This window comes from Centruroides vittatus, unplaced genomic scaffold (assembly GCF_030686945.1).
Source record: "Centruroides vittatus isolate TY-2023 unplaced genomic scaffold, ASM3068694v2 scaffold_861, whole genome shotgun sequence".
Lineage (NCBI taxonomy): Eukaryota > Metazoa > Arthropoda > Arachnida > Scorpiones > Buthidae > Centruroides > Centruroides vittatus.
In genome coordinates, this window is record NW_027122718.1 from 9027427 (window position 1) to 9052368 (window position 24942).

The window sequence follows — 24942 nt, forward strand, 5'->3', positions numbered from 1 at the left end:
CCATTTCCTGGATTGATTTTGATACTATGCTCTCCCTTTATCTGTTCAGTATAATTCTTTCTTCTTCTGTCCCCCAATCTTGAACCTTTAATACTTTTTCCAGTATTCTGTATACTATGTTGTTTATTAATGTGATAATTCCTTCTATTCTCCCTTTTTCTTATGTTTAAGATACTTTGTGTTCCATCAACTTCCCTTCTTTTCTGTTTGTCTGACCACTTTACTTTCAGCATTAGTCTCTAACATCATATATATATATATATTTTTTCCAGTTTTCTCATTTAGTCTTTTTCTAAAATTCATATCTCACTTCTGGAAGTCCAAATATAATCTTTTATTAGATTTTTTTTTATTGTGATGTTTAGTCCTTGTAATAAGTTAGATAATTTTAAAAATTAGTTTTTGCAATAGCTAATTCTTGTTCCGATATCTGTTTTTGATCTATCTTCTGTTATTATATTGTTCAAGTAATATTTGTAGCTGCTGACATAATCTACTTCTTTGCCATTTAGTTTTATTGACTTGGTTATTACAAGATATCATTGACGTTACTAAAATTTTACTTTTCCTTCATTCGTTTTTATTTTATATCCTTTCTGATTCTTATTTAATGTGTTTAGAAATCTATGTAATTTTCTGTTATTTAACAATATTGCTATATCATCTGCAAATCTGATAATTTGTATTTATTTTAATGCTTATATTTATTTCTTTTGTTTTTAACAGCATTTTCTATGTATATATTGGAAAGCGTATAGATAGTTTATATGGTGAGCTAATGCATTATATGGTATCGGCAAACTTGATTTTTCCTGTTTGATTAAAAAGTCGATACTAAATTTAAAAGTTTTCAAAAATTTTTTTATTGAAATTATCATAAACAAATATTTATTATTATTATTGAACTTATAAACTCAAAAAGCATTTGCTTTTACTTTAAAAACTATTTTTCAAAGAGAAAGTTATACAGTATTTATAAATCTTTGTCTGAAAATGTTTCGTTTTCTAATTATATCATTTTTGTGAATCTTTGATTTGTTGAAGTAATTGCAATTTTATTCATAATATTTGTTAAAGCCTTCTTAAAAATATAAATAATTTTTTAAATTTAAAACGGTAACTGTTTTGACATAGTTAAACTGACAGTATAGTTTTGACTTATCAAAAAAGAAAAGAAAAATGACAATGCTTTTAAGTAAATTAGTCTGTTATTTTTTTAACAGTTTTCTAAAGAAATCATTCCTTTTTTTTCAGAAACAGATATATATATATTATGACATTGAAAACTTAACATTATGAAATATCGAAAGAATTCTGAAGTAGAATTCTAAGAATATACAAATTAATAAAACTGACTTTTTTAAATTAACAAATGAATTTTTATGAATAACTTCTTTATAAAACAATTTTAATATTTTGTTTTGAATAACTTAATCTTGTTGTTTGTTTTGATTTCTTATTATAATATGTAATAATAAATAAATTAGAAAAATTTCTCATACAAAAGAAAAATTCTTTAAATAGAAACTTTAAATATGTTATGTTAATGTAATACCAATATAAAAGGAAATATTTCTAATATTTTTTTTCATTTTAAATTATTTAAATTATATTACCAAATATTTTTTATTATAGATTAGAATACTGTATTAATAAATCACTTTAAATTTATTACATATTTGCATAGGAAAATTACCGTATTTTCCGGCGTATAAGACGACTTTCTAACCCGGGAAAATCTTCTCAAAGGTCGGGGGTCGTCTTATACGCCGGAAAGTACGGTAAATCACTTTTTTAAAATATCTGTGTGAATATATTACATTTTTAAAGTTGGAAAAATATATTTATTGCTAATATTAGTTTATATGTATTGCAAGTAATTTTTATGCTGATTGCATTCTTATTAGAAAGAAATCTGTTAGAAGAGATAGCGGATACTGTTATACTAGTGAATGTATTAAATAAGACCATGATATTTTAATAGTGAAAAAGTAGAAATTATATTTTAGAGTAATGCACTAATTTAATAGAATATTACATTGATAAATAGATAATGTAGGCCTATATATTACAAGAGATTTAAATAAATAAAAAATTTGGGAATAATTTCTATATTTTAATTAAGTAATAAAGATATTAAAAGTAGATCTACATATTATTCAATTAAAGATACAAAAAGTATTGTGTATCTGTATATAATTTATGTATACATGTATTAGGATAAATTAATTTTTTTAAAATCTATTCATTTAATTGATTGTATTAAATGGACAGAACTCTGTATTGATAATTAATAAGAAGTTTAACTTTGTTTAGAGTTTATGAATTTAAAAAATATAAAGCATTTAGTAATTTATATTTGATTATATTTCTGTATTTTTAATAATAATTATCATATATTTTTAATACTGATGCAACTAAAAATTAAATTTATAAAATATTTTATCAAATTTAAGTATAAGCATAGGGAAATTACTTTTAAATTTGTGTTTAGAATTATAATAAGTCCACACTTGGAAATGTTACGGATGAAAAAATAATAGAATCTTCACAATTCGCACCATTTACTTTTAAAAAATAATCAAGTTCCCTTTTTGTTTTTGTTAAATATTTAAAAGTTTTCGGAGTCGCTTTTCTTTTGTATTTTAATCCGAATGTCTGAAAAGATAAATTTTGCATTGCTATTCTTTAAAATTTTTTTGGAACTTTCTAATTTTTATCATTTTAATTCGAAATATTCTTAAAGAAAGTGGGAAAAAATTGGAGTGCGATATTTATTAAATCCTATTCCATATTTATATTTTCAGTTCAGTTCTTAAAGATAGCAGAAATGTGTACATTTTTTTTTTTTGAGATTAAAACTTATTTAAAATAAATTTAGTAGAGTTCAACTGTCGTCATCTGTAATATTTAAATATTTTAAAAATTCACAGATTTATAATTCTTTTATAAGCGGACTTTTCGAACTTCGTAGGATTTTCTGTGGATGATCGCGAGAATTTTTCGTACTAATAACTTACTTTATTTAACTGTGTTTCTAAATAAAACGATAGACGATAATTTCAAAAAGAGAAAAGTTAAAAATTTTTATTATATATATATATCATAGATTAATAATTATATTTAATAAATTAGAATTTATTTATTTAATTCTATAGCCAAATAATAAATTCTGTTTTTCAAGTTACACATTATCCGGTAGATCTCGACAGTGGAATGTTCACAGTACACAATTATATAAATTTTGTTCTAAAATGTTTACAATTGATTAAATTAGTAATAAAAAAATGTATTTCAAATATTTGCTATAGTGTTTAATGGAAAACTCGTTAATATTTATTTATATAATGATTATATTTGACAGATATAAATTCAGAAGACGAACAAAAAGAATGTTAAGAAAAATAATTAAAATAAATTTTATTATATGAAAATATAATCTTTAGAACAATTACAAGAGACTTCATATAGTAGATTGACTTTTTTAAGTACATTTATTCATGAGAAAGTTGTAATTTGGTTATCACTAAAAGCAAGAAATTTACAGGTAATTTTTTTATAATATATTAATAATCAATACATTAATAAATCAATGAAAAATTATCAAAATATGCTTGTTTTAGATTTAAAATATAAAAAGAATCATTAGAAAAATCAGATTTTTAGAATTCTTTCTATGAAATTTTCCTTAATATTATGTTGTTGAAGTTATATTCTGATAAATCTAAGTATTAGAATCTACACAAAATCATTTCTACAAAAAAAAATATATATATATATATATATTAGATCAGTCTTTTAAATGGATAATTTCAGATGTATGAAGTAGTCTAGATGATATAATCAAACTAATAACAGTACAGATTATATATTCTAAGCATGGATTTGTTTCTTTAGAATCTAAAGAAAGAAACAAAAAAAAATTAGAATCATAATCCAAAGTTTAGATTATGATTCAATCTTTTGACTTTTGATAGCAAATTTTTGCATCGGTTTCAAGTTATTACAAGTCGAATTTGTATATAAATGAACTGTAAATAATTACTTTTCCTATAAACCAGATCTACAGTATATATATATATTAAAAAAACAGTAGAACAGTCTCATAAACTGTAGAGAATTTCATATGAAAACAGGCAACTTTGGGAAATAGATAGACATAATTCACTCAAAATCCAAAGTTAACTTCAGAAAACAATAATTAGAAAAACATTTATGATAAATTTAATTATTTTTAATAGCATGAACATTGGGAATATAAGTTTTAGAATATATAAGCATGTAAATTTAGTTTCTTACATATTTTTGTATATTTATTTAAACTCTATAATTCGTACTGAAAATTGATAGTTTTAATAAAAGGCATACAAGTATTTATCTACTCTTAGTATTATATTATTTATTTAATTTTTTCTCCTCCTCTAATGAATTCATCAGTATTTAGATAAGAGTGCAGGTATCAATATTTGATACCTTCTCGCTCATTGCTATTAATTAGAAGTGAGGTAAGTAAAGAATTGTAGAAATTCAAGTTATTTAATAAGCGAGTTGAAGCGCAAGATAGAAAGATGTCATTTGGAAATGTGGAGAACACTCCTCCAGTTATCGTTGAACGATATTTTGTGGTGGGGAGGCGTGAACGAAGGCGTGGAAAAGAATAGACCAGAACATTTGATTGATGTATTGATCGCCATGTCCAAACGGAAGATTATCATGTAGCGCTTTATACTCCATTCGTACAACTTATTACCGAATTCGGTATTATCCGAAGTTAATTTGTAACGAATTTCATCCAATTAAATTCAATATTTTTGGCAAAACTAAGTAAGAAGATCCCATGCCAAATGATAATCGATAGTTATAACTAATTATAACTTATGTAGGCCTTTATTATGTTAAACAGAAATAACTCACTGGCAATCCCTATAAAATTTCTGCTCGAAGATTTTAACGTCAAAATCACACTAAGAGTCCATAAAAAGAGATTTGATTTTATTGAGATTTATCTTAGGTGGTGTTAAGATGAGGTCTACATAAACTGTCTCTCTGTCGTAAAATACTGTACGTTTCTATCTTATGAGATTTTACCATAGGAAAATTCTTTAATAAAATGAAAATATTTGGTATCTTTATGGTATTTTGTTTTACAAAATATGTTATACAACGCTTTGTAAATTAACAGAGACGAATTGGAAAAGTGAATTCTTTCTATGTCCGTTTTGTTTAGGGAATACGAGAATACCATTTGATGAGGGATACTTTCTCTTATTTAGAAAATAAGGGGTTCTTTCGGTTGTTTTTAATTAGTTCCATTGGAAGAATTCGAAGTTATGGTAATTTTTTAATAGAGTCAAATTATGCGACGATTCTAAATTGTGGATTTATCCTGGGTTCAAAATTTTCCGTATAAATTCATAAATATTTGCTAAATTACAGAGATCGGAAAGAGAGAATTTTACACAGTAGTTGAAGCTGCCGAGTGTTATTAATTGTAAACAACAGCTCGGTTAAATGTTTATTGGAAGACAGAATAACTAGAAAAGAAGCCATTCCTTAGTCGCTCAGATAACAAATAGGAGTAAGGATATAGAGGGGAGAAGAGAGGGAAGTAACACAAAACACGGCTTGTGTTTTAATCCCTGGGACCGGGGGCTGCTCCGTGACAAATCGACACCCTGTGCCCACGAGGTGCCAGAGAATGATGACGGATGGTATCTAGCGCCTGGCCTCTCACCTCGCTGGCCACGGGGAACTGACGTCCAAAGGGACCTGGGTCCTGTATTAAACTTTCAAGTCGGATCAGGCCCGATGACAAATACCTGGACCGTTGATATAATCCCGCCCTCTGTCCACGAGAAACGATGGGAGGTAGCGGGTTGCAGACTTTATACGTTGCTCCTGTTATTGTCTCCGTTGGAGCGAGGGGTAGCAAAAACCCAGAGACGAGCGTTGGGAGAGGGATGGAAATAAAGTTTCTCGTTAATGAAGTGAGAGTGGTTGACATGGATTGTGTCGTGGTTGTCTGTGTGTGACATTCCTAGTCGGTCCGTCTCCTCGGAGACGAGCTTCTGGTATCGGGATGTCTGTCATGTCAATGGAACTTCCAGTTGCTTCTTGCGTCTCCTTATAAATGAACATTCGTTACTTTTGTAATTAATTTAGATTTTTCATAACCAAGAATAGTTCAATTGATAATTTATTCAAAAATCTCCAACACTTTTAGTCCTTTGTAAACCGTCCTAGACTTTTAACCCAACTGAGATATAGCTAAACAGAAATGACTTTTTATACAAAAATCCTAAATATAATCCACAAAATTACTGTCGAATTCTCATTTTTATCCTTGTTAACTATATTTAAAACTCGCGTATAGTTTTCAATAAAATGCATGCATTAGGCAAGCGGATTTAAATCCGAAATAGCTTTTATAGTAAAATAAACGTTAATTCATTTTGAAATTTTAGGAAAACCAGACTTTTAAATTCGCTCTAGACGATAAATCTTATTTGTTGGCAGTTTCGTAAAGGATCTTTATACGTCTAGACGATGCGAATGTTTAAGTAAAATTGGTGTGGATCGACGAAAGTATCCGCTCAAATAATGGATTTTACATTTAAAGCGAACATTAATCATGTAACTGAAAATATTTGCGTTCGACGCATCTAATGATGAAGTATAGAAGTGATGCTCTCTTCTCCCTGCTCCAGAACATCTCGGATCTTAGACGCAAATTGTTATCTGAATAACTTGTCAATAAATGATATCTGATAGAAAACAACTGATAAATTCGTTTTCTAACTTTGTTACTCATCTTTATTTATTGTTTCTACACTTATCTATTACAGTCTCAGATAAATATTATACTAAAATGGGATTATTTTCTTCTTAAAAGCGTGAGGGTATGTAGAGAAGTGATACTGATTTAACCGTCTTCATTATAGCAATAAGCGAATGAATCACAAGAAACACTTGGTAACCCTCTCCTGTATTTCTGAACCATAAAGGAAATCGATCCAGTATCTTTTGGAAGGCGATGTACCCAGGGGTAAATAAAGCATTTCACGGGTTTCCGACGTGGTGTCAGTGATAATGGCCCGCCAGGAAAACCCTCCTGCCACATTAGTGGGACAATGGGGAGACCCGACACCTAGATTTACGGGATATGATAAAGAAAGAACTGGGAAAACTCTGCTACTGATGATGATAATTCTAAAAAAAGTTTTGTTAATCGCCAAGCTATTTTTTGAAAATTTATATTCATAAATAATTATCTAAATGCAGATTTTTTCAGTTGACATTCTCAATTCAAAAGAAAACACCATCAAAATTTAATAATTACGAATTTATAAGAAAGTTTTCTATTGATTCATGTAAAAATTTAAAGCATATTTTTGACGTTTTTATGCAAATTTATGAAAGATATACTGTATAAATGTGAAAAAAAATATAAAGCAACAGTTTAATATACGTGAATCTTCAGAAAAATTCATAAAAAGATAGCCAAAACAATATATATATATATTTTTCCTCTCTTTTTTTACTGGAAGTTGTGTTTACAGATGGAACTTTTTTGAATCGAGTCAAGTTCTTAAACTTTCAACACGATTTGACCGTGGACAATAGAGGCCTGACAGGAAATTTCACTTTCTTTTTAATATCAGTATATATCTGGAACAAAGTAAAGACTTCACCTTCCTTTTAAGAAGCTCGTGTTTTTCTCTTCTCTACAGTTTTCCGTAAATGGCGAAAACTTGGACATCAACGTCTTAGCTACGACAAACTTCTGGATTTCTTTTCCGGGTATCGCTATAAATCAACTGTCACCTATCAGAATGATAAATTTCACCCCTAGCTGTCAGAAGGTGGAAGAAAACGATGGGACTTCCTGATGTCTTCTTTTTTTTCTCTCTCCTTTTTTTTTCCACCCATTGCTACGTCGAAAGTGGCAGAACTGGCATTTCGTGCAAGGCACTGGTGGATTGCGGTGGAGTATATCGACAGGGGAACTCACTTTTGCCATCTGGCATCATTCAGAAATATCGAATAAACGCTTGTGCTTCTTAACTGTTGTGACTAAAATAGAAAATAGTAAATTTTATTTATAAGTAATTCAGATATTTTATAAATAATCCAAACTTTTAGAATTCAAATAAAAGTATAAATAAATATCAATTATACGCTCTAATTTCAATAAAATCAAATTTTAAATTGCTAAATAGGTTAAAAAAAAATCAAGGAAATTAATAAAAATTAAAGTATTCTTCATTTAAACAATCGAAATTTACTTACAGGTATTAAATTCGGTGTGATTTTTGCAACTGTTTCTACACATAATTCTACATACATTTCTCCTTCTTGTATAAAACTTTAATAAATTAACGATATATAAGAATATTTTCTTTAAATTTTCAGTTGAAAATCTTCCTAAATTCTAACATAAGACATAAGATGCTGATTATGATGTCACGATCAATAATCCACAATGGTGTCAGCATGACTGTAAGATTGAAGGATAGGTCTACGGAGCATTGGCCTTTTTAGCATTCAGTCTTTACAAGGATATAGCAAATTCTAGTGAATATCTCGTACAGCATCTTAAATGAATAAAATAGAAGACATTTTTTGTTTTTTTTTTTAATAAAGAAATACGTTTATTTTTCATAACAACATATAATATTGAATGTATGGTAAAACTTAAAGAAAAGAAAAATGTTCGAAGAAGGGAAGAAAAATATTTTAACGCATATTCATAATCGTAATGTTTATATTCTGATCTATTAAATATGTATATTTTTATATATTAATTTTGTAAAGAAGGCCTGTAAGAATAAAGGAATAATGGTAGATAATCGAACTCTTCATAATCACCATTTTCGTACAGTTTCTGATGAATAACGCTTAGATTCACTTCAAAAATGCAGTTTAGATGTAAAATTTGTTAATTTCCGTGAAATTTTTCTATTTTTTGAACAAAGAACATTAAAAAAATGGAATATCCGAAGAGAATTTCAGCCTTACGAAACTCATTTTCAAGTCTAGTGAGGCTCATAAGTTAAAGTTACGATAGCAACTGTGCCAAAATGAATACTTAAAATCGAATAAAACATATATAAACCAACCAAAGAACGTATTTCTGATACAAAATTATCATACGAATATCTTTAATCAGTTCAATTATTCGATTACTTCGACGTTGCGAACAGGTTTCAGTGCGTTATGTAATGGAAGACGATTGGAATAATACGATGAACTTTCTAGCAGAATCGTGAGATAATTTTCAAAACCGATTTAAACATTAAAGAAGAGGAAGTGGAGCAAAAAGAGAATGGACATAGTGAGGTGTAGTGTGTGTGTGTGTGTGTGTGCATAAATAGAAGGGGCTGACTGTCATTACTCGTACATCCAAACCGACTTTAGGAAATTTTCAAAGAAGAGAGATTTATCAAAGTACCCAGAAGCTTACAATGCACTGCACTTACCCAACCCCGGCGGATTTCCCTGAAAAACCATTAGTCACATTACTGTTCTCCAGGAGAATTTTCTTTCTGGCGTTACGATTTTTACGGTAATTTAAGTTTTTATTCGTTTCTTTCTTATCCGGATGCGAGCCATCGGACGCAATCTGTTATTGTCAGAAACAAACGTCTGAGTAAGTATCGAGGGAGCAAAACCTAGTTTTTTTTTTCTAGATTTCTGATGCTAGAATATACAACGTTTCGTCCAGACGTAATTTCTCCGTTAGTTCTCTAATGGAGGGTGTGGTGGTTACAGTAACCGCTTGTTTAGTACTAGGCCACGCTGGGAGATTGTTCATCCAACTAAATACATCATTGTCTGTGCTTGGTAATTACTGCAAACAGTTGCCGTCTCTCTTTGTTATCTAGTGGATATTTCAAGAGAGATGAAAGAGGGATTGACTTATATTGTTGGACGGTTTTATATTGGTTAAAATTAACGCTTTTCTTACTAGAATTCAACTCCAAAACTGGTTTGATAAGTCGAGAATGAAAGCGCTTTGAATAATGAATAAACTAATATTAATACAGTGCGAATGTCTACGCGTGAATCGCTTCTATAATTAAAAAAAATACCACGCCTATACTGCTATATATTAAAGTGCAAATTCTCTCTCAACTTGTAGTAAACTGAGGTTTGCATTTTTCTTTCTTTCTCACATCAATATAAGAAGAGAAAGAAGAAGAAGAAAAAAATTCTTTGTGTAAAGTAGGAAGAGAAAGAGGAGGGGAAGAAAGTCCGATACCCGATGACAAAATTGGCTATTTGAATAGGAAAAATAGAATTATTTTTCGCATTTTCAATGAGAGAAATAAAGAAAACGGACAAACAAAGCGACATTTTATTATAAAGACTTACTTAAAAAGTGATTGAGAAAATTCACGATACAAGTTTTATTTTATCAAACAGAAGAATATTCATCTAAGAGTTGTTTTTGACTAGGAAATTGGATTTGTTGTCACACACTATTCTACTGTCACCAAGAGAACGGTTAGAGCAAATATTGGCAAATGAATAATTCATTATTCTAAAATTTGTAGTTTCTTTTGAACGATGCTATTTCCGAGTGTTTTCCTTTTGTATATTAATTTGAATTCTACTTGAAGAAAATGATACCAATTTATTTATTTTTATTTTTTCAAAAACTTTGTTTCTATAAAATCAAGCATGGAAATGAAATTGAAATTTATAAAACGAAAAGAAATAATAATAAAAAAAAAAAAAAAAGAGAGAGAGAGGGAGACTGAAATGATCTTCGACTCTGCAGTTCGAAGTCTATTTTCAAACTATCTCATCACTAAAATTCTTGATTAATTCTTTTATTTCTCTAAATTTTATTGGAAAAAAAAAGAATATTAAACTCCATTTTTATCTTTTATCTTATACATAAAAATATAAAGAATTGAAATATTTATCTTTTAAATCAGTTAAAACATTCGCGTGTATCACTGTAATTAGTTGATATCCGCTATAATATATGGATATTGAAAGGAACGACACGAGAAAAATATTTACAGGTATAAAAATTAGTGTAATGCGTATAGAATTGTATTATAAAACTAAAGAAAATCACTTAAATAATCTTCAATTAAGTCCAACAGAGAATATACTAAATACTTTATTCTCTTTCTCTAAAGATTATCAAGCGATTTACATTTTAAACAGTAATTTTAAAAAATTCATTGTTTTAAATTCGATTCTTATTAAAATTTTAACTTTTAAAATATATATAAAATAACAAATTATTATGAAAAATATATAAATTCGAATTTTAATTATTAATTAGACATTTACAAACACAATTAAATTAAGAGAGACCATTGTGAAATTAATGCTTTTAAATGATATAATTTGCATTCATCCACGTTGTTTACTTGTTAAATTTTCCTGGGATGATGGTTTAAAACTTCTATTATTCATTTAAAAATATATTTTTGAGAGAAAATGATTGTAAATATATTCATTGATGTCTCGAATTTTAATAGATTTTCTCCTGTTGGATAATTATTCAGTCTTCTACATTTATCTTATCCAATTTTCTCCAGCTTAAGTCTATGATTCTGGAGAAATCTGTAAGCTTCTCCCTTTTACTGCATTGTATCCATATAGTTGCTGGAATTACTGAATGTTAAGAGTCAAAATGTCATTTTAACAAAACATTTAGGTGTAATTTAGCAATTCTTTAATAAATTATTCAGTCACATTCTTCAATAGTTGATATGTATTTATCTCCTCTTTATAATGATATATTTTCAATCTATGTTTCGAGATTGTAAATATAATGCTTGTTTATTGATGCATCGTTATGTTTACTATATATTCGTTAAATCTGTGGTGTTAACAATAGGAGAAACCATGAAAGAATACTGTTAAAACCATGGAAGGAGTTCCAGGCTTGATTCAAAGTGAATACATCAGAGCGTGGTTTCGTCGATTAAAAACTCCGAGAATCCAAAAAATAAATAAATAAATTCTAAGATACAAACCGAATATATAAATTAATTAAAAAATTTACAATATCCTACGGTAGAAATTCATAAGAATTCAAATATTTAAACTCCGAATGTTTCGAGGAAACCGAAAAATTCAAGAATCTTAAATAATTTATGTAATATTTACCTATTAAATATGAGAGAAAGATGTAAAAAAGTAATTAAAAAATTAACAAGAATAAATTAATTAAAAAATTTTATTATAAACGATTTTATTAAATCACGATCAAACGATGAGTTTACGATGAAATCAGGCAGCGGAAAAAATAAAATAAAATAATAATAAATTAATAAGCAATAAAAGTTGGATGAACGTAATCTAACGACAATGAAATTTGTAAGAAAACTGTTATCTTCAATCAAAGCAAAGTAATGAAAGTTGATGGGAATGCGAGAGCCAGTCTAAATTTACTAATAAAATTCTCGTTTCTCGGTAGCCATTGACAGTTTTTGCAGTGGTCGAGATCCAAGTGGATGACGAAGACAATTTTGTTGGAGGTGATGTGTACTTCATTCGCACTCCACAATATCAGACGGTCCAATGTCCAGGAACACGACCCGTCTGGAAATATGGTGTCAATTGGATAAAACGATACCGGGGGAATACCATCCGGTAAATGTGATTGAAGCGTTATGGGTATAGCTATTGAGGTGATATTTATGAAAACGGCATAGAAATCTTCTCCATAAAAGTTTCATCCACGGCACTCAGAAACCAGTGATGGTCCTAATATGTAGTGACAGCCTGTCTTTTCTCGCTCCCTAATATATTTTTATTATAGTGGACGAATTCATACAGCATCCTTCCATCCTCGCATGACGTAGCGTTGCTTGGTAACGTGTTTTCTCTCGAGTTGATTGACCACCGATGGGTCAATCTACGAGCTCCACTTTCCACAAGAAAATTCTTCGATAGAAATTCTCAAACACGTTTGTAACGCTTTAATTAAATAATACGAGACGTTCTAATATTAATTTTTCTTTTTTTCTTTTCATTTTTCCAAACGTATAGATTGATAAAAGAAAAATTCTTCGGCATGGTCTATGTGATACACGCAGCAATCCATCATCCCAATAATGTTACTTTGCCAGTCATCTCTTCTTTCTTAGCGCTTAATTCAATAACTTTACGTAATCAATATCAGAAACTTTATTTTATTTCTTGGTTTAAATTATTATTTTTATAAGTACGTGAATTTATTTTCTCTATATTATTAAATCAAGTTCCGTTGTTGCTCCCGATGCGATGAAGGTTTTATACAGTTGTGAAGTACCGAAAATTAATTTATTCTTCGTCTCCAGTTTTGGAAAAGTTAAGAAACAGTACATATGAGATCGGAAGAGATAAACATATTAAATTTTTTCTTTTTTTCATCCTTGTCTTAAGTCTTCTAAACGATTTTTTTAAGTCTCCTACCGTAATTACGACTTTTATTAAGCATTAAATGATCAGAATGCTTTCAGAATGGATAATAATCTTATCGAGTTAAGCAGGATATTTTTAGAAAGTATTTTTTTATATTCAAAAAACCCATTGAATGCCAAGAATGTAATAAAGATTCCCAGTTAAACATGATCCAAATACTGAGAATTTTTCATAGATTAATACATTTTTTTCCTCTTTAAATATTGAAAAATTATGCATCTCATTTACTAATATAATATTTAATAATTAAATCTTAAGAAAAATAAATAAATATATATATATATATATAATATATATAGGCTAAGCTCAAATTTCCTCTTTTCTCGTACAAAATTAATAAAGAAAAGCATTGTTTTCATATTAATATTTGTAGTAAAAATAACAAATATTTATATTGAAGTTTTTAAATAATAAAAAGGATCAGCAAGAAAAATATTTAAATAAATAAATAAAAAAAATAATATTAATTTTACCAATCGGAAGGAAGAGAGAAACGAAAAAACTTTACATTTTCTAGGAAAGTAAAGTTCAAAATTTGTTACATTTGCCTTCATTTTTAGTCCTGTTCTTGCCGAACACTTCATATATCATGACGTTTGCTGTGACGCGAGGGAATTACATTCTTTTCTCATTTTAAATTAAAAGATTCTGTGTGGAAAAAAAAGAAAAAAATTGTTATTTTTATTTTTTTTTCTTTCATTCTAATTAACATCCCACGTGGGAAATAGCCTTTCATTTCTGTTCAAGTATTAAACAGCTTTTTGACTATTTACGGGTTTTTATTTCCAGCGTTATAAATGAGATAGGAATTTTTTTAAACTCCGAAAACAAAATAGCAATAAAATTATAAAAAAATTTATTATTATTTAATGAAAAACCGAAACTATATAAGCTTAAAAATATAGAAGAAAAAATATATATATATACATATACATTATCTGATATTGCTTCAGGAAAATATCTATCAATAAAATGTAATTATTAATATAAAAAAATTACAGTAAAATAGTTTATAAATGAATAATTTATAATTTGTTTTTTAATATTAAAATATTCATTTTTTTTTTAGGTGTAAGTCTATTGAAGTTTCAATGCGCTGTAAACACTTAAGAAGCTAATTTACAGACGAAAAAACTATTAATTTACCTTTATATAAATAAGAATCAATAAAATAAGTTCTTATAAGTGCACTTTAAAAATATATTTTTTTAATGTATTAGCCATTTTAAAGCTTAACAAGTTAGAAATCAGTAAAAATCGGAATGGTGGCAAATATCAATACTTTTGGCATATGATTTTTCAGGCATCGAATGAAAATATAGTTCTAAATTTTATGTAAATCAATTCAAAAAACCCTCGAATTTATGTCAATGTAAAAAAAAAAAAAATTGATAAGGCCTCCATTTTGTTTCATTATCATGAAGTAATACAGAATATATCTTTATAAGCTTTATATAAAATCGATATTCATTTAAAACTTTAGAATTTATTCCAACAAAAAGAAACGAATCTCTTCTATTTTCATAAAAAAACATATATATAGGCCCTATATATTCTTAAAATATTTATATTTAGTATTTAAGTTCGGCTCACTCCACGAGAACATCCCAAATTCGTTAATGGAATTGGAGGTAGAATCTTCGTAAATATAAACGAAAACGTCGATTTTTTTCAAGTTAAAAGCCTTAAATATAATTAAAAAGATAGTTTTATTGATTATACAATGATATATTACGGCAAAGAGGATATATTTATAATGCAAAATGAATTCAATTCAACGTGAACATAGACGTTATAGTCCTATTTACAAAAATTGGAAAAAAAAAAAACGATTAAATATAAAATATCTAAGGCTAAATTAATTATTTAATAAATAAAACGTAATTATTAATAATCTAAACACATTTAAAATTCAAATTTACTTTAAAAAAAAAAAAAAAAAAAAGAAGTTCTAAAAATGTAAAAATATTTAAACCGAATTTATAATTCTAAACAGTTTAAATTATACTTTAAATAACCAAGAAAAAGTTTTATAAGAAAATTATAAATTTATAGACTAGAAAATCGTGATAAAATTGTTTAAACTATTAAAAATTAATTGATATAAACATAAATTCTATTAAATAAATATTTCTCATATATAATTCAAACGTATTCAATCGAACAAAGACGTTTTATATATATATATATATATATATATAACTATATTTATCCATCTACAATATTAATAATATCTTTATGTGATATTGCATATTAATAATGAATATTTCAATCTTCTAGTATATGATTTTTATGATCAACTTTCTATGATCTTAAGAAAGATTATGGATGAATTTTTATGATCTTTCTTAAGAAAGATCTTGGATAAATTTTGAATTTTTCTTAAAAATAATCAAGATTCGTAGATGCTTTTCATAATGATTAATAAAAACTTTTATCAAGGTTTTTCTTGGATCATTTTCTTAAGAAAGATCTCTCTTAGAAATGATCTTAAAAATTCATCCAAGTTCTTCCTTTATTTTTTTAAAAGATAAATTAAAAATTTATCCAAGATTTTTCATCTTTCTTAAGAACGATTTTACATGGATTAAGCTCTAATTTTAAAAATAACATGGAAGATTTGGGATCATTTTTATAATAATCTTTCTTAAGAAAATTATGGGGAATTTAAATTTCATATAATAATTTTTTTTTTTAAATTAGTAATAAAGAAAAATTAAATATTTCTATCATTGACGAGTGTATCTTTAGATAAATAAATGAAAACGATGATAATTAATTCAACGAACGTTCAATTCTTTCCTGAACTTACTTTAAGCCAGAGTCGTGTCAGCAACGAACGTAACACGAAAAGAGGGGGAAAAAATCAAAACGTAAATAATAGATAAAATAAATGAATTAATGAAAGTTTTTCAAAGAGGTTCTTTACTGAAATAATATCGTCCATTTGAGCTTGAATTGCCTCTTAAAGAAAATCATCTTGATTGAATGAACAACTCTCTCACCTTATAAAAACCGATGATAAAATAATTCTTACTTAATAGATTTATTGCTTAATATTTAAATGTACTCTTCAAATAAATTGTAACTATTTTTCTTTATATATATATATATTTTACCTTATCATTTATAATTATTTTCAAATATATTTTTACTGTTCAGTTTGTGTTTTGGTCACATTTCAGGTTAATTTTTTTATCATACTTTTTAAAATTCTAATTTATAATTTTAATTATATTTATCATATTTAACAATTTCTACTTATATTTAATTATATTTTCTCGTCTTTTTTTTAATATTAAATTTCGATCAATTTTTTTACAATTTTACTTTTATATATTTCTCGGTTTAATTCATGTTTCTTGACTAATTTAATCATTTAATTTATATTTTTAAATAATTTTTTACCATTTAAACTTCATTTTTCAATTCAATTTATGTTTATAAGCAGATTTTTCCATTTAAATTTATAAAATATATATATATTATATATATATTATTTTTTAAAATTTTCTTACATATACTTTATCAAAAATAAATGAAATTATATTATATATATATATATATTATTATTTATTATAGTAAAAATAAATAAATTGTTAAAAGAATATATATTTTTTAAATTATTTATTAGAAACATTTTAAATAATAGATAATTTAAGAAAATTAATCTTATACATATTTTTTATTTTTTATTTTAATAACTTTCTAAAAAGTAATCTTTTAAATATTTTAATTTTTTTTTTTTAATAAAAATCTGTGATTATTTATTTAATAAAATGTCAGAAAAATCTATTTTTAAAAGCAAAAATTTATTTTACAAATTTTACTTTTTATCTCTAACAATTAACAAAAGAAAACATTAAATATATATATATATAAACTAAAATTTAAAGTGATAATATCCTTTTTATTTTATTTATTTTAATTATTTATGAGTTATAAAACACATTTAATAATTTATAAATTAATTCTAAGTATACAGAAATCTTTTATATTTAATTAATAATGATAAAACATGAAAAATGTAATTATTAATTATGGTTTTTATAGAGATTTTTATTCAAATTTACTCAATAAATCCAAAATACCTGTTGCTATAGGCATTGAAAATTGTGTCAGGCAACATGACTCATCCCAATTTCACAGAGTTGGATCGTTAAGTAACAATTATCTAGCAATATTAAAGATAGAGCAGCAGCAATGTCACTAAAATCATTAAATTTAATTTTATTAATATTGAATGTCTATAATAATAATAATTATTATAATTATTATTAAGTGAATAACTATAAAAATCCAATTTGTAAAGCGTGTTTTATCGAGTGAATTTATTTAATTTTTATAATATAAAAATTAAAATATAATAAATAAATTTTTTCTTTTAAATTACATAAAATAAATGTTTTTTTTTATTTATTTATTTAAAAAAAATGTTTTACTGAGATTTATTTTATAAAAAATTTTTTATTAAAAAAATATTGATGAATATTTTAGAATATTTTTATCTAAAAATAGTCTATTTTTTGAGTTTATTAAGTAAAATATTCTTCGAACAAGTGAATATCAACAGAATTTATATTTACTTCAAACGTGTGTACGATTAAACTGTACAAAGTTAACTTTTTAATTTATATATTTTTAAAAAATTATATGAATATAAGTTTTTCAAAAGTTTAAGTTAAATTATATACATTTTTTTTTTTTAGATTAGAATTATTATTTTAAAAAGGGCATTTTCAATTCAAAAATTACTTCTTCAGAAATGATATCGTTGCATTTTGTTATATTTAGCTCATCTAGAAATTAAAATAAATTTAAAATTTGTTAATAAAATTTGAATAATTTATATTATCTTCCATCGTCCGTTATCCTGAAAGGATGATGAGGATAACGGAGTTATCCTCATCATCCTGAAAGGATAACGGATACGGATCAAAACTAAAAGTTTCTGTTAAATTTCTTATTAAATATAGCAGAATTATTTGATAAAATTTATTAAATAAATCTGTAAATGAATACAAATAAATTTATCGGAATTTTTTTTAGAAATAATTAATTTTTTTTTTTTTTAAGAATTTTTATCTTCGTTTTTCGTCTTTCATTGATTAACATTACGTTTGAATTTTTCATTATTTCTCTACGGAATTGTAAACTCATATATAATCCATTTAAAATAAAACTTATTAATAAATAAATATTTTAAACCATTCTGTGGATTTAAATGTTTAATTATCATAAATTTACTTCTTGAATTTTCCAAAATGTAAGATTATTATCGCATTCATTCAGGTAGATAGGTAACATGATTTTGAGCATATCCTTAATTTAAATTTATTTAGCATCTTTAATGTATTATAAACCAATTTATACGCAAATTAACTTACTTTTTTCTTATATTTAAATTAAAATAAACTAAATTTATATCTGTGTAAATGGGTTATGCATTAATTTGACTAGGATTGCATCGCCTAAACACTACTAATTTATAAAACTTTTAAAAGCACTTACTGTTTATTTGTTCTGTTTATAAGCAATAATTTTTTTTAATAAATTTAATTATATAATTTTTAATAAAAAATAAATATATTATATATATATATAACTACATTAAACCTTAAAAACCTTAAAATAAATGACATAAAATATCACAGAAAACTCATATTTAAATTCACAGTATTAAATGAATTATGTACTACAAAAGTCTGTAATTTAAATTGTAAATTATTAATTATTTAGTAAGAGCTCAGTTTAAAATAATTGGCCTAAAACAAAGTTTAACTATTAAACAATTCTAATTAATTTAATTGTTAAATTTTATTCTTAAAATAGTTTCAAATATAAACAAATCTATAAGAAAACTTCGATTGTCTTGCTAAAGCATTAAATCAGTTTGTCTTGTGTAAAAAGCTTACTATATTATTATATTTACTTAATAAAATAATTAAATTTAATATTTTTATAAAGTAGTTGCTTCCATCAAAGAGGAAGAAAGTGATATATTTAGAAGTGTATAAAAAAAAAAAAGAAAATAATTAATCGGAACGTTCTTCAGGACACGTCAGAAACCAACTCATTCCCAAATTTTACGTTTTGACATTAATAGTAAAGCGTATCGAGTTTACAGATTTTATTTATTTATTTTATTTTTTCTACTTTTTTTCCATCTTCTTCACGTATATAGAATGTGACAACAATTCTACACCTGTCCAATGCCAAATATGTCGTAGATATATTTTGAAAATCTAGGCCTATTTACGTCAAACGATGACACGTGAAAACAGCACGATGACAAAATGTCATGTGTTATTCTACACTGTAAACTTCTCGATTTATTCGGCATCCTAGCGCAAACGCTTCTCAGCCGTACTTATCAATTGACATCATCTGATTACGAAATAATAATTCGGCGGAGAAACGTTAAACAGAAACGTTAAACGCGTTTTTCCGTATGGGAAATAATGTAATTTTCTTTGGTGTCTTTCGACACGTTTATTCGACGTAATCAATTAAATGCCAACCTCCCCCCCTTTGTACGGATTTATCTCCATGTATATAGGTTAATGTCTGCAGTGCGGAAGATAACTTAACTCGGCAACAATTTCGGGTGGACAAAAGGGTCGTATTAATCAAGACATTCTTATCAAAGACCCGTTTGACAGCGTTATTGGCCAGAAAACGGATTACGGCGATCAGATTACGGCCGCAGAGATAACACTCAGTAGCAATACTCATAAGCCAACAGTAATCCGGAGTTACACGTGTATCGTGGGATCTATGGCACGTGACCCAGTCGAGGTCGCACGTGCTGGACTTGGAAAATCACCCCGACAAGCTAGATGTCTTTATTAAAGGTTGGATATGGGGACCGATGGACCCCCTACGGACTGTGTTATTAGCCTTCGGACCCTATATTGTCGAACGTTGGAGTAGACGAACAGACCGAGAGTAAAAAACCATTTAGGTGGCTTAGTGTCCCTCCTTTAATGTTGGCCAAACAGGAGAACAATCTGACAATAAAGTGACCTTAAATAGGACCATAGGCCGAAAATATTATTGAATGATAGCTTGTTTTTTCCCTTCTTCTAACTCGGAATTCGACTGATTATCTAAAGACAGTCACGTTCGGGCAACACTTTAAATATGACAGTCGTTATCCCGACACGTATGGTCTCCTTGACAACGGTTGGAAGATGGAGAACCGAGACAACAAACCTCCCTCAACAAGCCGTGTTATGGCGGATGAAGGTTGACTCGATAAGAACTCTAAAAGCATAAAAAACTCGCAAGAAGAATAAATACATCACCTGTAATCAGAAACATTAAGATGAATTATTTTTCAATTATCCGCATTTACCATTTTCAACGCATTTTTAGCTCAAATTCGACAATTTTTTTTATTAGTTTACGGTTTAAAAACGAATATTTCATACTTTTTAATCGTTAAAATCTTCTCGAAGCCACGCATCGTGTCTTAAAATCACGTTCTTTAGATGACGAGAAAATCGTTTATGATCAAATTTTCAAGTAAAACATCCGTTTATATTTATAAAACACGTTTGAATTTCCCTTTAAAAACTATTATTCGGCATAAATTTATAATTAGGCTTTATATATAAGAGTAATTTTGAGTAAAGTATCGTTACAAAGTAAACTGTCATAAGAATTTCGAACTTTTCCTATAGGCCTGAATGCAATCCTCTTTAAACCATACACTACATAATATAATATAATAAATACGTTAAAAATAATTTTTTAAATTCGTAATTTATAATTTTAACACAAACATAAATAATATAATTCTATAATTAATTTAAACCAGGAAGATAACAAAATTATGTAATCATCTTGATTAATTATATTCCTTTAGGGAAATAAATTATTAGATTTGTTTCCTGGTCCTAAAAAATATATCAGAAATAAATAAATTCGTAGAAATACGTAAGAAAAATATTCATTTATTATTAATTCCTACAAAGGAATAAGTAACTGTTATTGGTTATAAGGTCTTATATTACAAAACCTATAACCTGAATACAAATGCAAGTTTTAAAAGCATTATTTACTCTTCATTTGTACAATAATTATTCATTTTAAATAATTGTTTTATATTTTATTAAATGCGGCAATTTATATTTTTAACCGAAGAATATAAACAAATAATCAATCGTGTGATGATTATATTAAAAAAATCCTCGATTAAGTCTGAAAAACACTGTTTTGTAATTGAATTTTTTGCTTAAGAATAAGCGCATTTATATTAAGTTTTATAATTTGATTTCTTTATAAAGTAATATCCAAAGATAGGATTTGTATAGGAAAACTCCTATAGGACTTACTTCTATTAATTAAATATACTTTTAAGCAGCGCATTACTCTGTAAACTATAAAAAGGAGTGTTCTAAGATTGGAGAATTGAGAAGAATAAAATTAAATTAAATTAAAGATTTTTGTATTTTTTTAGAATTAAGATTTTTTTTCGGCATTTTCTTTTTTTTTTATAAAAGTTTTTAGCAGAAGGCTGCATTAATTCGTCGTCATTCAATTGAATACATTTTGAGGGGGAGGACTTTGGTAGGAACATCTGGCAAATGATGTGTTGCGATTAGCAGGTGTTATAGACCTGAACCATTTATCTCGGAACGGAAATTGCTCACCCGTTTACTTACAGAAGACAAGGAAATTGAACGGGCGCCTGCCTACTCGGTCCGTCACAGGAAATCACTGCCATAAACAGGGGACGTGCCCAATACCCGTCCTCTGTGACGTCAGCGGGGAGGCGTTTTGTGTTCTTTTTTTTTCCCTTGTCTTTCTCCTCCTCTTTGAGGAATGGGTTAGTGTTATTATGGTTCTTCTTCGTTTCTCAAATCGAAAAAGTACAAATGCTATCTTAGTGATTGTTTTTCAAAAAAAAAAACTCACTTATATTCTCTCTTATATAATTTATAAGAAGAAAAGAATAGAAAAAAAGCGTAATTGCTTTAAAAAAAAACTGTTGTAAAAGTTATATACATTAACATAGAAGAAAGTTGTTTTACTTTGCTTTTAGTAGTGAAAAGCGTGTTGGAACTTATGAGTCCATCTATGCCATTCGGTTATTTATCGTCTCTAAACATTCAAAAAAAGGAAAAAAAAAAAAGAATTTCCTGCATCGATTTACATCAAAATGCATTCTGAAAAATCCAGATTTTTATTTAAATTTTTCAAAGTCAAGCCAATTTTGTAAAGTTTACATACGATTATAAATATTAATAAAGTTAATAGTAAATCAATAATAATAATAAAATTAGTTTAAAAACTACAAAATAATTATAATTTCCTTAAGTAAATAATGATTATAAATAACTTAAAAATAATTCTTTATCATCACTTTAAAAAGTAATCTATATAAAAAAAATAATAATAATAATTTATTTATATAAATTTTTTCATGCTATTTTCTTCGTTTGTAATTATAAGTAGTAGTCCTTTACCATCTCAAACAAACGAATTAATTAGCAAAAATGATCATAAACAGGAGGAGATAGGAAAGGAAAAAAAATGAAAAGGATCAAGTTTAATGTAACAAATATTTAATAAGGATGCAAACAAATTAAAAAGTGTATTACATTCTTAGATAAATTATTTAATTAGAGAAAGAAAATACATTCTTAATAATGCATAAGAAAAGTGATTAGTATGATTAAAAAATAATACTCACGATTAAGTCGAGACGAAATATGTACTTCGAAGGTCTCATTAGTAAATATTGACCCTACGTCTGTGTCATTTTTTTTTTCTTTTTCATTTTATATAATTTTTTAAATGAATCTCGAATATTTAAAATATAAAAAATTTGAAATGAGATTTATTCGTGTTGATGTTTTATTTTATTTTTTTTTTCTTTTTAAAGCCTTCGTGTAATGCGAATTTCCGAATATTTTCCTCTTGAGTTTTCCATTCGTTTGATGAATTTCGGAATTACTGACTTGTGCATGTATTTTAAACGTCGTCATTGTAAGAATTTATGCAGTTTAGCGATTGTTAAACCTCTTTTCATTTGCCAAAATTCGTGGAAAAACCGTCTATAAGTAATCATTTTTTTTCATTCTTATAAAGGCTTATAGAATTCATTTCACTCATTCTTCAACGATTAAAATCATTTAATTCTTTAAAAAAAAAAAAAATACTATAAAATCACTCAATAAACAATAAAGATCCATAAAATTTGTACAAAGAGTAACAAGAGCACTGAGATGATGTAGATTTTAATTTTAACCCTTCTACAATAATCTATTCGATCTTCATAATCGTTAGAACTAACTGTGCATTTATTAATATATTATCTATTCATAATTTTAAATTTTAAATTGTAATAATAATCTAGGCCAACGAGAGAGAGAGAGAGAGAGGAAAAAAGTGAAGGATTATTGAGATGTATATCACAATATGTGGCAGAAGATTTCATGAAGTTGCAGTTTATAAATAAGTTGCAACAATCTCTATGACAGTTTCGTAAGTATCTTTGCAAAATTAATTTTCTCAATCCTGAATTCTATTTTCTCTTCTGTATATAAATATCAAAAATACAATTCTCAATCATTTAGTAAATTGTCTTTTTGCCATATCGATGTATCAAGAGAGAGTAGTGGATCTACACACACACAAAGAATATCGAAATCTAGCAAGGCCTACGTGCTTAGTTTATATTCAATTTATAAAAATTACTATAACAATTAGTATTATTAACTGAAATCCTTAATAAATGACATAAATTAAGTCGAAGAGATTCTCCGTTTAGTAAACACGAGGGGTTTCTAAATAACAACAATTCAATTATAATTAGGATTGTATAGAAGTTTAATATTAATTCCTGGATTTAATTTCTTTTTATACAGGCCTATAATTTCCTAATAAGACGGAAGAAAGTATTGAAATTAAGCAGAAGAAGAAGAAGAAAAAAAAGAAAGAAACCAATCAAAATATTGGAAAATAGTATAAGAGAATCGTCTCTAGTTGATAATTAGTAGGTTAAACCTTGTTAAAACTTTAGTAAAATACAACTCTATAATTATTCTTAATCTTCCAATTAATTTTTGAAGCCGCAAGATTTTTCTTTTAGTTAGAATTTTCTAATTCCTAGAAGATGTTAACTCACTAACATCCTCACGAGAGCGTTACTCGATACAATCTCTTTCTAAAAGATCAACTTGTTTCCTTACAAATCAGTTAATAGAATATTTATTCTTATATAAATAATTCAAACGTGGCAATGTTCCCGATTTCTATTGAACAAAATCACACGTAATGATTACTAAATTTATCTCTTAATGTTTCAACACGTGTTTTAATTTATTATAATTCTTAATGTATAAAACCCACGTTATCAACTCTTATCAATGAAAATGCTTATCTTTAAACGAATATAAAAATTCAGCACTTGTAGAAAAAAAAAACACAGAGTAATTTGCGTTTTTTTTTTCTTTTTTAAACCATTCATTAATAGTTTAATAGAGTAACAATGACCTA